The sequence below is a fragment of the Anser anser genome (genome assembly GCF_964211835.1).
Source record: "Anser anser genome assembly, chromosome: 2".
NCBI lineage: Eukaryota > Metazoa > Chordata > Aves > Anseriformes > Anatidae > Anser > Anser anser.
This window is the reverse complement of record NC_139721.1, coordinates 75,158,685-75,173,613: the sequence shown is the minus strand read 5'-3', so window position 1 is coordinate 75,173,613 and position 14,929 is coordinate 75,158,685. Positions and strand designations below refer to the sequence as shown.

Genomic DNA, 14,929 nt, shown 5'->3' with positions numbered 1-14,929 from the left:
AAGAGAAAGAGAAAGAGAAAGAGAAAGAGAAAGAGAAAGAGAAAGAGAAAGAGAAAGAGAAAGAGAAAGAGAAAGAGAAAGAGAAAGAGAAAGAGAAAGAAAGAGAAAGAGAAAGAGAAAGAGAAAGAAAGAAACAGAAACAGAAACAGAAACAGAAACAGAAACAGAAACAGAAACAGAAACAGAAAGAAAGAAAGAAAGAAAGAGAAACAGAAAGAGAAAGAGAAACAGAAAGAGAACGAGAAAGAGAAAGAGGAAACAAGCAAAACAGAGTGAGCTTTTTAAAAAAAGACACCTAAATTACTAATAATTTTAGCTTAACTTCCTAAGCAATTATAGCCTATCAGTGCAGATGCACATATGTCCCTAGTGTCTTTCTAACTAATTTAAGTTAATAAAACCAAAATCTTTCTACAGATGTTGAGGACGTAGGCAAAGAGGAGAGTCTGCATTACAAGAAAGGTAGTCTCACTCATATCAGACATCAGAGAATCCAATCACAGGCCTCTTTCACAGAGAACAAGTTTTCATTACTGCTTTTATACATGGAATTAATCATTTTATTTAAATCTTTTAGCCTGATTAAAAGCTTTAAAAATATAAACAAATTCAGCAAAAATTTCCTCAGAAAACAGATGCTGGTTTCTGCCAGAAAAGGCAGGAACAGAAAAGGATGTGTTTTTTAATTAAATTCTATCTTTGATATCAAACTATAGTGGTATTTGCAAGTTTCAGTATGGCTTCAGATTCTTGGGTACTTTGTGTGAAAAACTTCACATAAATTAAACTTCATAACACAATAACAAAGAAAGCACTTGTTGGATTTATGCATAGCTTAAAAAGAAGGTACTTAAAAAATAAGAATTTCTGCAGTTGTTTCTTAAATGTTATATTTGGGTAAGCTATGCTGTGCTTCACCTCTGTTTTGCTTTTTCTTACAATATTTCTGTCATATCTATATTTTATCTCAATATCTAGCCATTCTCACCTAACCTGTCTGTATTTCTTTGCCAAGACACAGCATAAAACATCATCAGATAAGAAATCTGTTGCTAGTGACCTCCATTAGTTTCTTCTCAAAGATGAAGAAGTTAAAATATCCTTTTTGGTTGCCAGTGGCCCCCTTATTAATATTATTATTTGAACAAAGTTTTAAGTCTGCTTCAGAGGGGATATAATCAGAAAGTGGGGTGGAAATATTTCTGGAGGAAACCTACTAGTTCCCATCACGTCTCCTTCTCAGAACATTTAATAAGATATAGTCACTAGGTCAAGCTCTCACATTGAAAGCAAAATGTGGCTTCCTTGACACTCATCAAAGGTCTGCTATCAAAGCAATCTCACTGGAAAATGAGACACTTTTTTCTAAGGTTGGCTTTCAAACCTAGAAGCTGAAAAAGCAAGAAAGTTAACAGTACACTGTCTGTTCATAATGCTGCCTTATACCACCAGTATGACCCAGTTGACTACCTGGGAGTAGTTAAGGATTCAATTAGGTTTATTGGAACTGTAGGCAATATTTGATGAACACTTAGAAATATAATAAAACAGATAGGAACAGCATTCTTTTCCCATCAATTCTTTAAAAATAAAGATGGTCAAGATGACATGCTAGTGTATATTTTGGAAAGCACTCTGTCAAAAACTCAGGAGAAAGGATTCTTTCATTGACTGGAGAGGTCCATGTTGTTACTGAACTCTTATACCACTAAATGCAAGCTGCCGCACATTGTATAAATAAATAAATAAATAAATAAATAAATAAAGGCTTAAAAATCATAAAAATTGAAAAGAGATTTGGAAAAAGCCTCTGTTGGAAGAAAGAGCAAAATACGTAACTGGTCAGATGAATAGTAATACATATTGCAAACCTGATGGCTCAAATTTGCCTATGGGTACTTAGTTTTTATAAGAATTCTGATTTTCAGATAAACACAGGGGCTCTGTGGAAAGCTGTGGAAAAATAGAGTGTCTGGAGAAAGCAAGGAGGAATTCATAAAGAGGATCTGTTTCCCTGAAAAGAGGAAAAGAAAAGTGACTGAAGTATTTTGTGTAGGACACATGCAAAAATAAAGATCTGCCTGTGTTTTTTTTAGCTGTTGATGACGGAGGAATTAAAACTTAATTGAAATATATTTTTAAAGAAAATGAATATTATTATGAGAAAATACCTTAACTAATTGTACCTGCAGTGAGGTATACCACAACACCATGTAGGCTGCTTCAGTGACCACTTCCAAGCCCCTGTTGGTGTGGGGAGCAGAACACTAACCAGGCCAGGTTTGTCTGTATCATGCCCTGGATCCACAAAAAGTGGCAGGTGGTGCCAGAAAATGCATATCAAGTCTTAACCTGGAAAAAATAACTGCCTCTTTTCAAATTCAACTATCAAAATGCTTTGGTTGCTACATTATAAAACAATCAAAGCACCTGTTGCTGTATTAAAGAACACCCAGAACAGTTATGTTACATTTAAGAGCAAGAACACATTCTGCAGTTGATGAGGGGAAGACTGAGATTGAGAATTGTACTGTATTACTACTTCCTGAGACACTTCACCATGAAATAAATGGATTTGTTTCCATCCGTTTTTAAAATGACTGTAGTGAGAACTTCACTGAAATCTGTTTTTCTCCACAAGCAGTTTTGCAGGTAACTATTCCTCTGATTTAACTCTATTTTCATCTTATCATCCCTTTAATCTCTGCAGATATTTCAATCTCTTGTGAACTTATTATGATGTTCTTCCTTCAACATGTGTTGACAGAAGGTGTTATCCATTCACCCATCAATAGACTACGACAGAGTAATTTCTGGAACCGAACACATCATGACATACTGGAAGCAGTTTTTCAACTTAACACTCTGATTGAATTTAATATTAATAACATTAGCATTCTAGCTATGCAAGGAAATATAATGACACAGGTTATTAAACTCCATGCTGGAGGGAGGAAGCTAATTGTCTGTAGAGGTCAGGAAGGAAAATCCCTTTACTGCAGTCTATCATCTCACAACAGGTTGTTGTATTACCCAAGAGTTCACTTTCACCTAGATTGCCAACTTCAACCTATCTCTCGAGGGAAGATACCAGCTAAGATAAGCCTATGTTCTATTCTTTTATATGCAATATTACATTTTTTTCATGTGACAATTTATTTCTTATCTATTACTAATAATATTAGGCAACTTCATATTTGATGCCCTACATGTTATGAACCTTTGCTCCACTCAGTTACACAGGAAACATCTCTTATGACCTATGATTTTTATTGAGAATGCTGTTTAAATTAACGTCCTACCTACCGAAAATCAGGTTGCTGAGGAACTATAAAATCCCCTTGGTAACACAGAATAAAAAGTATTAAGTACTATACAAAGTATTTGGCATTGTTTTTTCAGTTTACACTTGTGTATTATGCTATCCATAGTGATTAGTTTCAGATGGCACAAAGCATTTCTGTATAAATACTAATCACATGTACAAACATGTGAAGCAGTTAATTCTTTATTCCAGAAGAACAAATTAAATATAACAACCATAGAATCAATTAATTTCTTGTTATATGTGCATACAATTGCTGACAAAATTTAAAGTTCTGATAGGGAAATGAACTGATAAAAAGAGGTGTCTTTATAAAGAAACATGTAGAAAAGTCTACCTAACTCATTTGAGTATTTGAAATACAAATACACTTTAAAACAGTCGATATTTCTTCATGAAATAATTTCTAGTAAGTTTAATGTAATGTCAATACTCCTTGCTGTTATTTGTAAGGTGTTAACAACCTTGATTGTGGGTACCTTAGAGACATAAGGGACAAGCTGTGCCCCTGTGCCCAAAGACTCAGCTGCCTGTTAGATGTAGTCAAATACAGTGGACTCTGGTACTCTGCCTGATTCACTAGAAATATAGTGAGTTCTTCCTGTCCCAGTAGAGGTGCACACACACACACAACACACGCACAGCCAGCCATGCAGAGTAGCGTGGTCAGAGAGCAGTGACTTTTACAGTACCCACACAAATGGAAACTCTGTTCTGTTGAGTACAGATGGACTGAATGTGTTCCTTCTCTCCAGCTGATTAAAATCAATGTCTGCTACCATGATACACAGGCATACACACACAGAGATCTCTCCAGTAGCTTGCTTCAAACACAGATCCTCAGGCTCCTTAAACGTTTAGTCTCCATCCAATGGCTGCCACCCAGGCCTCTTCGCCTTCTTGCCAATTAGTTCCACCTGAAGCTTGCTAGCAGATCACGCACATAAACACAGAAAAGAAAACAGACTCTCAAAGAAAATAATTAAGAATAGAACTTGATTTGATTAGTCCCTAGTCACACAGTTCTAAGTACATAACAACAGACTGGCCTGTGTGCTGAGTACAGTTGTGTAATGAAAGGCACTTCCTGTTACAGTCTAGATAAGAGATTGAGAAATGTGTGTGGCATATACACACACCAAGTCTGACTCATTTCCTACCATTATTTTATCTTTTGGGCCACTCTTCACCATCTTTTCATGCTGAGAGAAGTGACTGATCATTTGCTAGTTGTTTTTAATTCCTGAGAAGACCATTGCCTACTCCAGCCAATCAGAGTTATCGTAAGATAGTTAAATTTGCACTGAGATCAGGGAACCATGAAAAAACCCTGTTGATATTTACCTTTTGTTTTCTGCTTGGTAGGGGAGAGAGCAGAGACTTTAACCTACCAAATGCAACAGCAGTGCAGATTATTTAGCACCCTCTTGCAGATCTCTAATCTTTACAAGGACCCCAATATATCAAGAGCAAGATACATGCAGAATACTTTTTTTTTGTGTGTGTGTGTATGTGTTCAATAGTATGATTTAAAATGTACTGCTATAATCAGGAGAGACGGAAAGCTACCTCACTGAAGAAATGTCCTTGTCTGTTACGTTAACTGGTTTTCAGTGATACAGTGCACTGAGTGGAGCACTTCAAGCTCTCTCTGTGGACAGATTAACAACTCATCTTGCTAGAGCTGAGGAGACTTTGTATAGATGAGCTTATTACTCTGAACAAGTTCATAGCCTTTTCTTGACAATTTATTTAGTAATTAAAAAGGGTTTCCTGTATGCAGTGATATAATTTGTTTTGTCACAGTGCTACCTTTCTGTTAGCACAAAAGATCATTATAGCACCAGTAGGACTGACTAGATATGGAAATAAAGGCAGTTACTTGTCAGTAGTGAAACTGTAGTATTAGTATATTCAGAATGATTAGAAGCTTTAAATTATCTTGAAATCTGATGGAGAGCTTAGTTTCTATCTCAGATACTGAAGTCACAGAAGAATAGGAAAATGCATCTCAACATATTTGCCAATGATTTGTTACAGCAAAGCCTGACTTTGCTAGTGGCTGTAGAGCTTCTTTTACTTTATGTATCAGATTAAAAAAAAAAAAAAAAGATATTTTCAAAAGCCTGTATCTTCCCCACCTTATATGGAGGTCCTCAAACATGCAGACTGGATTTGCAATAATTTATCTGAAAACTTCAGAAGTACGAGACAATATTACACAACTGAGACTATTTCTCACCTGAAAGTAATTTATGCATTCACTTGTCAGGCTTTTAACTGAAATCATACAATCATAGAAGTATTTAGGCAGGAAGGTACCCCCAGAGGTCTCTTGGCCACTCCAACAGCTAACTTCAAAGCTATTTCAGGTTGCTCAGGACCTTGCAGCGGAGTTTGAAGATCTCCACAGACAGAGATTCCTCAGCTTCTTTGGTCAACGTTTTCAGTGCTAAACCATTCTCCTGGTCATTAATTCTTTTTTTTTTTTTTTTTATCTTCATCTGACCATATGACCACCTTGTCAAGTATTTATATACTTGTATTGCAGAATCATACCCAAAAGATGACACTAAACAGACATATAAGAGAGCAATATTTATAGCCCCATTGAGAAGTGAGAGAGGAGTATAAAGGAAAAGAAATACAACTACTTAAGTAACTTCATGATAAAGGTATTTGTCTTAGGAAGCAGCTAGTTGCTCCTTACAGGCCTTTCTCAAGGGGAAGCAGTCATGGCTAGCTAATTCTTGATTCCGATGGGTTTTTTTGCCTTCAAAGCAGCAATTCTGAACACAAATGAAGACTGTCAGGCAGCTGACATAAGATTAAGACAACAGACCACAACATCCAGTTCCCATCTCAATCATATATTTAGTTTGTTTTGTAACAGTGTAGTAATCTGTCTTGCAACGTGGTTGACATGGTGTTGATTTCCAACATAAGCCACTTTCTCTTCCAGTTGTACAGTTGGCTTCCCAGTTAATGCTCAAAATGTCATAAATTTGTCATGCTTAAATGTCCCCAATCTGCCAGCATATAGCAAATTCATCAAGGTACTTGATCATTTGTGATCAGCCTGTTTCCCAAGTTAGTACTCTTTCTAGCATTGCGTTAAACAATTTTAATGTTGGAGAGAATATTAAGTGACCAGTGTTATGACCTTATAAAAGAAATATCATCTCAGGAACTTGAATCCAGCAGTAGCCAAATGCTGATTTTTTTTTTTTGAAAAAAAAAAAATCCTTGTGCTCAGAGCCAGAAGGTTTATTGCTAAGTCATATTAAGTATCACACAGAACATAATCATGAACCAATTCCTTTCATTTATTGCTGCATCCCAGGGGTGTGAATGCTGGCAGAACATCCAAATTTTATCCAGCATTGATGTAGTTCATTGGTTTTCTTAGGTGCAATTCTCACAGGGAGGTTTACATCTGCTTAATTAGGAATTGCCTGAAGCCACCATCTTCAATAACATTTTATATGTTCTTTTCTTCCAGAACTATTATAGATTTTAAATTTAAAGCAGTGACATGTTTTCTTGATACCATTGAAAGAAACGTGGAAACACCTCTAGAAAATATTCAACAGCTTATATTAAGGAAGATACTTAACTCCTAGTGATTAGAGAAATGTTCTGGCCCTCAGTCCAACTTTGCTCTTTGTACTGAAAATAACTGCTTCTTTCATATTCTATGCAACAACTCATGTATTGCCCTGACCATTCTTTCTCCCTACCTATGACCTAACAGGATCCAAAAGATGCCACTCAACACTCCAACTGTGACCTGCATTTCAAAAAGGGAAAGAAAAGAAGGTGTTGCTTCTCACATTGCTGCGTGTTATGTCCTACTGTTCAATTCAGTCTGATCTATTGTGTTTTTTCATAGTCTTCACCTACAGCTCCAAGACCATGTTATTCTTCCCCTCTCTTTTCATCTTTACATAGAAGACATCACCTGACTAATTTCTCTGTTACACATAAGCCACACAGATCCTTCCTCTCATGTGGTGCAAGGGACACAACAGATCTCTGTTTAGGCCAGTGCTTAATCACCTTTATCTTGACAAACCAAAACCACTGCCTGAACACATTGCTATCAGAGTCATAGAATCACAGAATCATAGAATATCCCAAGTTGGAAGGGACCCACAGGGATCATCGAGTCCAACTCCTGGCTCCACACAGGACTACCCAAAAATCAGACCATGTGTCTGAGAGTGTTGTCCAAATGTTTCTTCAACTCTGGCAGGCTCAGTGCCATGACCACTGCCCTGGGGAGCCTGTCCCAGTGCCCGACCACCCTCTGGGTGCAGAACCTTTACCTAACGCCCAGCCTGACCCTCCTCTGTCCCAGCTCCATGCCCTTCCCTCAGGTCCTGTTGCTGTCCCCAGAACGCAGAACTCAGCATCTGCCCCTCCACTCCCCTCATAAGAAAGCTGTAGACTGCCATGATGTCTGAAAAAAATAAACTACATCTAAGAAACATTTCAGGCAAAGGTCATTCAACCCTCCTGACTCTTTCCTAGAGCAGCTCTCACCTTGAGATTTGCTCACAGGGTCCAGAAAGCTCAGAGAGTGCTCAGAGGGTCCAAGAAGAAGAAGGGAGTCCTTGAGGCTAGGATGCAAAGCCCCCAAGGGTCAATCACACAGCATCTGCTAGGGCGCACTGGGATGAAGGTGTCCTCAATCTGCTTTTCCTCTATGAGACTGCAGCTGAAGCTCTGTGTCCAGTTGTGGGTAATGTAGATTGCAAAAGTTTGTAGTGAGCTTTCTCTAGCTATTCTGAAAGCTGAAGGAATTAGGCTTTCTTGGAGAAAAGAAAAAAAAATATCAAGAGAGCACTAAATTGTCCCTTGTGACCATGGGAGAAAGCATAGGAAAAAAAAGAAAGGAAAGTGTTCTTCAGTGTTTGGGACAGACCAGTCTGTCATGGATGGTCTCCTTCCTCAGTGCCTGGGGCTAAGACTACATGATCTCAGACAAGGTCACTTCCAGATATCAAATTCTGTGATTCTGTTAATGAAGCTGTAGGAAGTGATCCCTGCAAAACTGCAAAACTGCAAACAAAACAGTTCTCCTGCTGAATATCCATACATTTCAAAACACATTCTGAACATACCGCTGTTTTTGGTAGGTAACCACAGCAAATACAGGGTAAGAAGGATGCGTGGAATAGAAACGCTCTTAATGTACAGTGTATTTGAGCATCATTCACCTACAGATAAGCTTATATAAATTATCATTTCCAATAAGTGATGAAAGTGATTGCAATAACATTTAACTACCCCAGAGACTGGTATGTTATTAAGGTTGTATGATATTCAATTATTGTTACAGCAAGCTGTAGTAGGATAGACAACCACCAATGGAAGATCACAAATAAACTCCCAGTGGGAAAAACAATGTTTCTCAATGACAAACAGTAAGAACTCTTGTTTAACTCACTTGAAATTCATTTATGCATTCTTACACTGATTTATGCTCTCATAGTTATTGCTTAACCTTGAATAATCTTGGTAAAAGGCTTTTTTATTTAATGAGTGTGCATGGAAGGGTGAAGGCTAATGAGGTATTAGTATGATTTATCCACTTTAAAAATATTTAGCTCTAACTATTCTTCTTAAGGTACATCAGGCTTATCTGCTTTGGTAGCACTAAAAAGTCAACAGTTATGGTATATCTGAATCGCATAAATCATAACTACATCAATGTTATAAAACCATTATTTCAGTAAAACTAATACATAGAGACAGTATCCTAAAAAGTATTAAAAGCCCTGAAAATACTTGCACCACTTCTTCAGAAAATCTGCTAATTGCTTTTTGAAAACCAGCTCCTAATAAAAAGAGATTTAATTGATTTTGCAAGCACTTTCAATTAAAACACCAGTAGAGAAAAAAATGATGTTGAACTCTATTTTTTTCAGGTAAGTGAATATCTTAGAATTATTTATAAAGGATGTTGCTATTAGAGGTTCTTCATCCATAACAATTTACAGGCCAAGACTTTCTCATACAGGGTTAATTCCTCAGATGGTGCAAACTGTCATCAGTAAATTCATAAGCATGAGAGTGTGCAGGGGCCATAGGAAAAATATATCAGTTATGCCAGAACTCTTTATGCACTATTAGGCCTTAATTGCCCTGATCAGCCTCACCCAGGATCTCCACTCATGTACCTTTGCCTGTGGGTCCAGAAGGTCTTGGGCCTTTCAGTTCTTGCCTGTGCTACACCATTGGTATAACCTTGTCTCCAGTCCTTCTCTGGCCCCATCTCCTGGATGAACCTCAAATCCATATAGTAGCTTTGTCTCCAGTTCTGTTTCCAGCCATGTCTTCTGGATCTATGCAGTAGCCATGTTTTCAGTCCAGTCCCTTGGTCCATCTCCTACTGTCCCTTACGGGGCCCCATGGACCTGATGCATCACCTTGCCAAGCCAGGCCTGACAAGGGAACTTGTTATCAGCACCCTGATCAGCCTATCCTGCTCGGATATTGTGGGGCTCCACCTAATTTGGTGAATGTGTGCAAATAGTAGTAAAATACTCTTTCTTGTGCCCCTTGTCTTATAAATTCTCTTACTTATACATTATTATCTTGACTCCCTTGTGGCTAAAATGTACCGTAGATTGTCTTCAGGGATCAATGTAAATTGGATGATCAGCCAAAATTGCCTGATGATTCTGAGACCCCAAACTTTCTATCATGCACAGAGTGAAGTAGACATTGCCACAAAATTCTCCCTCCCAATGTGCAGTTATTAACATCTGCATGTATTTCTCTTTTTTTTTTTTTTTATAGAGTACCGCAATCTGGAAACTGCAAATGAACTGTCAGTTATATTACTAAACATAACAAAACTGGCACTGGCACTTGACTTAATTCTAATAGCCTTCCTTCAAACTTTCTAAGTGGAATTGAGCAGAAAATGAAAAGAATGAACACAACAAGAATATGGGAGAGTTAACAATTTACAATGTGAAAAGGGTGTACCAAACCCACACATGCATGAGTTTCACTTAGATCTCATGGGGTTAAGTGATCTTTTTTCCCTGCTTTCTACACATACATTTCAGAAGTACTGTTTTCACTAGATTTGAGACTATTAATTGTTTCCTGTAATCTTAACTGATACTGAATTTACCTAGCTATTATTGTAATAATCTTAGTCCAAAGTAGCTCTCTACAACTATGTTATAAAAATTATGTTCAAAGGCCTTGTTTATTTTCCTTTGAAGAAAAAAAAAAAGTTTTTTGTGAAATTCTCTTATTTGAATGATTAATTTAATAGACTGTAATTCCCATCATGCCCTAAGAAGAGTGGATCTTAATGCCACTACATTTGATTCAGGTTTGTTTTGAAGGATTGATTTTTCTGCTCTGACAGTTACTTCCAAGAACATTTTAAAAATGCCACCAGTGTGTATTCTCTACCAGGTCCCATCCAGACTTAGGAATTCTTATGTTTCCTTTTTGTGTGATGTTAAATTTGCCTTAAAGTTTGCTGCAGTTATCAAACACAGAAACACCGGTTAGATATTAGGCTTCATGTCATGACCTCAAATCCACTGTTCTGAATCAAAGTAATAAAGGTCTTTCTGCATCAGATGATTCAGATCAGTATTCATAGACTATCATGACCACCATTACAACAAATCTCAGGAATTAACCAGCTTTCTGAAATAATTTCAATCCACTTATCTTGCTTTACTTTCTAATGTGTTACAAGAGATCTATTAAAAATGTATTAAACTATTAGTTATCATTTTTGTCAGTACTTGTTTTAGTATTCATTAACATACAATTTTCATTCAGTGATAGCAGAGGTAATCTTCTCAATCCATCCCTGCTAAATCAAGATAATTGTAATTCCATTTGAACAACATGAGAGAAGCCCAGAACAAGTATACAGTGTCTTTTTCTCTGTCTCACATATGAGACCTAAAGTCAGGGGGGAAAAACAAACAACAAACCAAAAAAACCCCACATTTTATCTTTAGAAACAGTCGGTCACTTCATGCATTTGCAAGTCTGTAGACACCACGGACTGATCTAAAACAAAATTACATTTTCCCCAAATAAGAGAGTTTTCTGATTTAAACATTTATATTTTCCCCAGTATTTATATGTTATGGAGCATCCTCTGTTGCAATACTTTGATTTGTGGCACAGTTGAGCAGAACTTTTCACACATCATGGCACATAGCTGGAAAAGACACCTCAGAAGATATTCTTTTACCTTTCTCATTATCAGTGGTCATTCTGCTCATGCTTATTTTCTGAAGATGACATATTTGTTATATAGAGATACTGGTACAACAAATACAGACTTATTAGTGTATTGGTTTCCTACACTGAAGAAGTAATATATTTTGGTCTTCTTTTATTCAAACCATCTCTAGTCTGTTTTTTATAGCTTAATAATACTGTTTTCTTGTAGAGTGCAGTGGGACTTACTGATGAAAAGATCTATATAAAAACTTCATGTTGTTATTTACTGGCTATGCTCATTTCATTGATGTATGAGAGTAAGAAAGGTAGCGAAAGAGGTGAACATGCTCTGTGAAGAATGTTCCCTTTGTGCTACAATTAGTGCTAAAGTAGGGAGGAAAAAAGAGACAAGTTACATATAATTCTCTGAATATTTTAAAGGAGAGTGGAAAACTACAATAAGAGTTTATTGATTTAAAGTTGATTTAAAGAATTCTAAGAGTTGCTTTTTTTTCACTAAAATTTAACATTACTGAATGTCTTCATAATTTAGGGAACCAGGGAATTAGTTTTTTTCATCTTTCATTCCATTAAATCTCACTTTTGGTCTGTTCTGAACTTTCAGATTGAACGATGCATGTGAGCTTCCTAAAGTAAATATGGTCAATACTCCTTTGAAAGTAAGTACCAGAACTGTAGTTGTAGAAAGTAATGGTTCTTCTTGCAGATGATCAGATACAGAAATTCGTCTTATTTGGGTATTGCAACTCCAAATTTTCAGATATGCATCTTACTTTGCTGGGGTAAAAATGTCACATGTAGTATGTCACAAGGACATGTAAGGAAGCAAGTAAAATTATTATTCATGCAGGAAATGAGTGATTAAATTAATTACAACATCTTTAACACCTTCTGTAATTACAGAAATGTTCGTAAGTATAGATTTCTCATGAATATAACATTATTTGAAGTGTAAAAATGATAATTTTTTGTATTATCATGATAGCTTTTGGTATAGAATTAACTGGTTATCCTTATTACGGAGTAGATAGAATGTGTGATTGTTGTGCAAAACCTCCCTTGCAGAAAGAAACAAAGATTTTAGTGTTGTAACAAACTAAGGTGCTAAGAGCTTTACTTTTTCCTTCTTTCTCTCTTTCTCTCTTTCTTTCTTTCTCTCTTTCTTTCTTTCTTCTGCCTGCTTGCCTGCCTGCCTGCCTGCCTTACTTTCTTCCTTCCTTCCTTTTTTTTTTTTTTTTTTCCCCAAGAGTCTTTCCTAACAATAACCTCAGGTGTTGTAAATTGACAATGCTCTGAATATTTCCTTTACAAGCTGGCCAAAGCAACCAAAGAACCGGGCCACTCAGTCCTCCTTGTCTCAGCTCACTTTTCTTTACTGTTCTCCAGTAGGACTTCAGGAGTCAAGTATGTCTGTCAGAATTCAGCAGATGGGGGAGGGCTGTGTAGCATCTCTCTGGACTGCTCACCTGTTTCTTTTGTTTGTTTCTCATCCTCCCTCCTGATGGCTCCTGACAGAGTCCTGGATGCAGCCAATGACCAGGGAGGATTTAAGGAGATGACCAGGAACTTTACTTGGTATATGCAGAAGAAATGTCTGGAAAAGTTAAAAAAACATATTATATAATGTTTAATAGCAATATTTACAAAAGAATTGTGTCTCTTTTGTCTGTGAATTACATAATGTTTATTTCTTTCAGAAATAAACATAGCCAGGAAGGAGCCTCCTGGGTTAGTGAGCCTTGTCATAGCAAACTATATAATCAATACCTCTTCATAAAAGTAATAAAATCATCTAAAAACAACCTTCTTCTAATTTCCAAACTATATTTGCTCCTAGTTACTTTACATCTATTGTTCAATACCTTAAATAATTGGGACATCTATTTGTTAAGTATAAAAATACTTAAGTGTGTTTTTTGTTGTTGTTGTTGTTGTGCTGTACAAAGTAAACCAATTACTATTGAGCTACTGAATTTCAGATGGATTCCTTAAATCTATCCCTCAAAGTTTTATTGTGTGCCACATTCCAACCCTCCTGTGCACTGACAGTGACTCCAGGTTTTTCCTTGCCAACTTTATATGCCATAGAGTTTGGACTGTAGACTGATGGCACTGAGAATTTAGAGCAGAATGTCATTTTTAGCAGTTCAGTGTAAACACTGACAGATACTGGTTTACATGAAATTAATCAGGGCAGTGAATACTACTTCTAGTAAATTAGTGTAAACAGGAACAGTTGTTCTACAGAAACGCTTCATGAAAATAAAAAGGATAGTGTAAATGCAACATACCAATGCAATCACCATTTTGAATTAATGCAATTCCCAAAACAGTGCATAACATTTCTGATAAAGGCTTAAATACTTTCAGAAGTTTTTGTAACCAGATAATACCTAATAGCACACAATACAAGACTGCCCTGTAGTATCCTCATGGTGTTTCAAATTTCACATGTCAATATGCCAATATACAATAATTATTCAAAACTACTCAGAAATGGGTTTTCTTGGCCAGAAAACAGTTGTTCCTGATCACCTGAAAAAAAAAAAAAAATTAAAAAGTGTTATTAAACATTATATGAAGTGAGTGGTTTAAGTTTCTAGCACAAACATAGGATACATAAAAATGTTTTAGTGTAGAATATTATAGGATTACACATGGTTTAGTCAATAAAACATAGGATGAAAGATATGGGAAGGCCAAATACTTAGGTATCCTCACAAGTAAGTGTGAAGACTCATGCAGTAATCTTCCCTCTTCACGTTTTAGCCCTCCCAGCCATTATTTTAGCTCTACTCATCTACCTAGAGAAGATCAAAAAGAATGTCAAGATTTAACTTTCTTTCCACAGCAGACGTACAATAAGACTAACAGTAGTGTTTGCATACAGAACAAAAGCATTATACAAACAATTCTCAGAAAATGCACACACTGGAAGGTTCTCCACAACTCAGTATGAAATATTTAGATAGGCACAGCTGTGGATATTTTACCCTGACTCTCTATTAGAATGCAAAAGCAGAAAGAAAATCTGAGGAAGAAAAGGTATTCTCAATGGGTTCGACACATATAATCAGAATAAGGTACAAATTTAAGAAGGAGTTTTTAATTACTGTTGCTACTTTTCTGGAGAGCTAATAAATGTAAAGAAGTTTCACTCTTTAAAAATAATCCCAGTAGGACACACAAAAGCTAGAAGTATCACAGTGAAGCAACATATTTTATTAGACTATTTTGCAATAGCATTTTATTCTCTGAGCTGAAGGCATATATTGCTCTTGTAGCAGTCACTGAAAGCAATTCAATTATACTTTTGCAACAGTATTTACCAGCAAATCTCTGTTGCTCAGCAGCGCTCTGTGTAAA

General features: G+C 36.4%; 1 long non-coding RNA gene across 2 annotated transcripts; it reads right to left on the bottom strand.

Annotated features, from left to right (window-relative positions):
* Positions 1–3,640: 3,640 nt before the first annotated feature.
* Positions 3,641–14,450, bottom strand: LOC310895813. 2 transcript variants are annotated; one of them, XR_014580977.1, is made up of 4 exons: positions 14,285–14,450; positions 13,957–14,098; positions 13,030–13,157; positions 3,641–4,252 (listed from the first exon to the last, which is right to left on the bottom strand). It is a non-coding gene; the product is annotated as an uncharacterized lncRNA (long non-coding RNA). The 2 variants fall into 2 exon arrangements; XR_014580978.1 differs by lacking the exon at positions 3,641–4,252 and having other exon boundaries at positions 10,941–13,157.
* Positions 14,451–14,929: the final 479 nt, after the last annotated feature.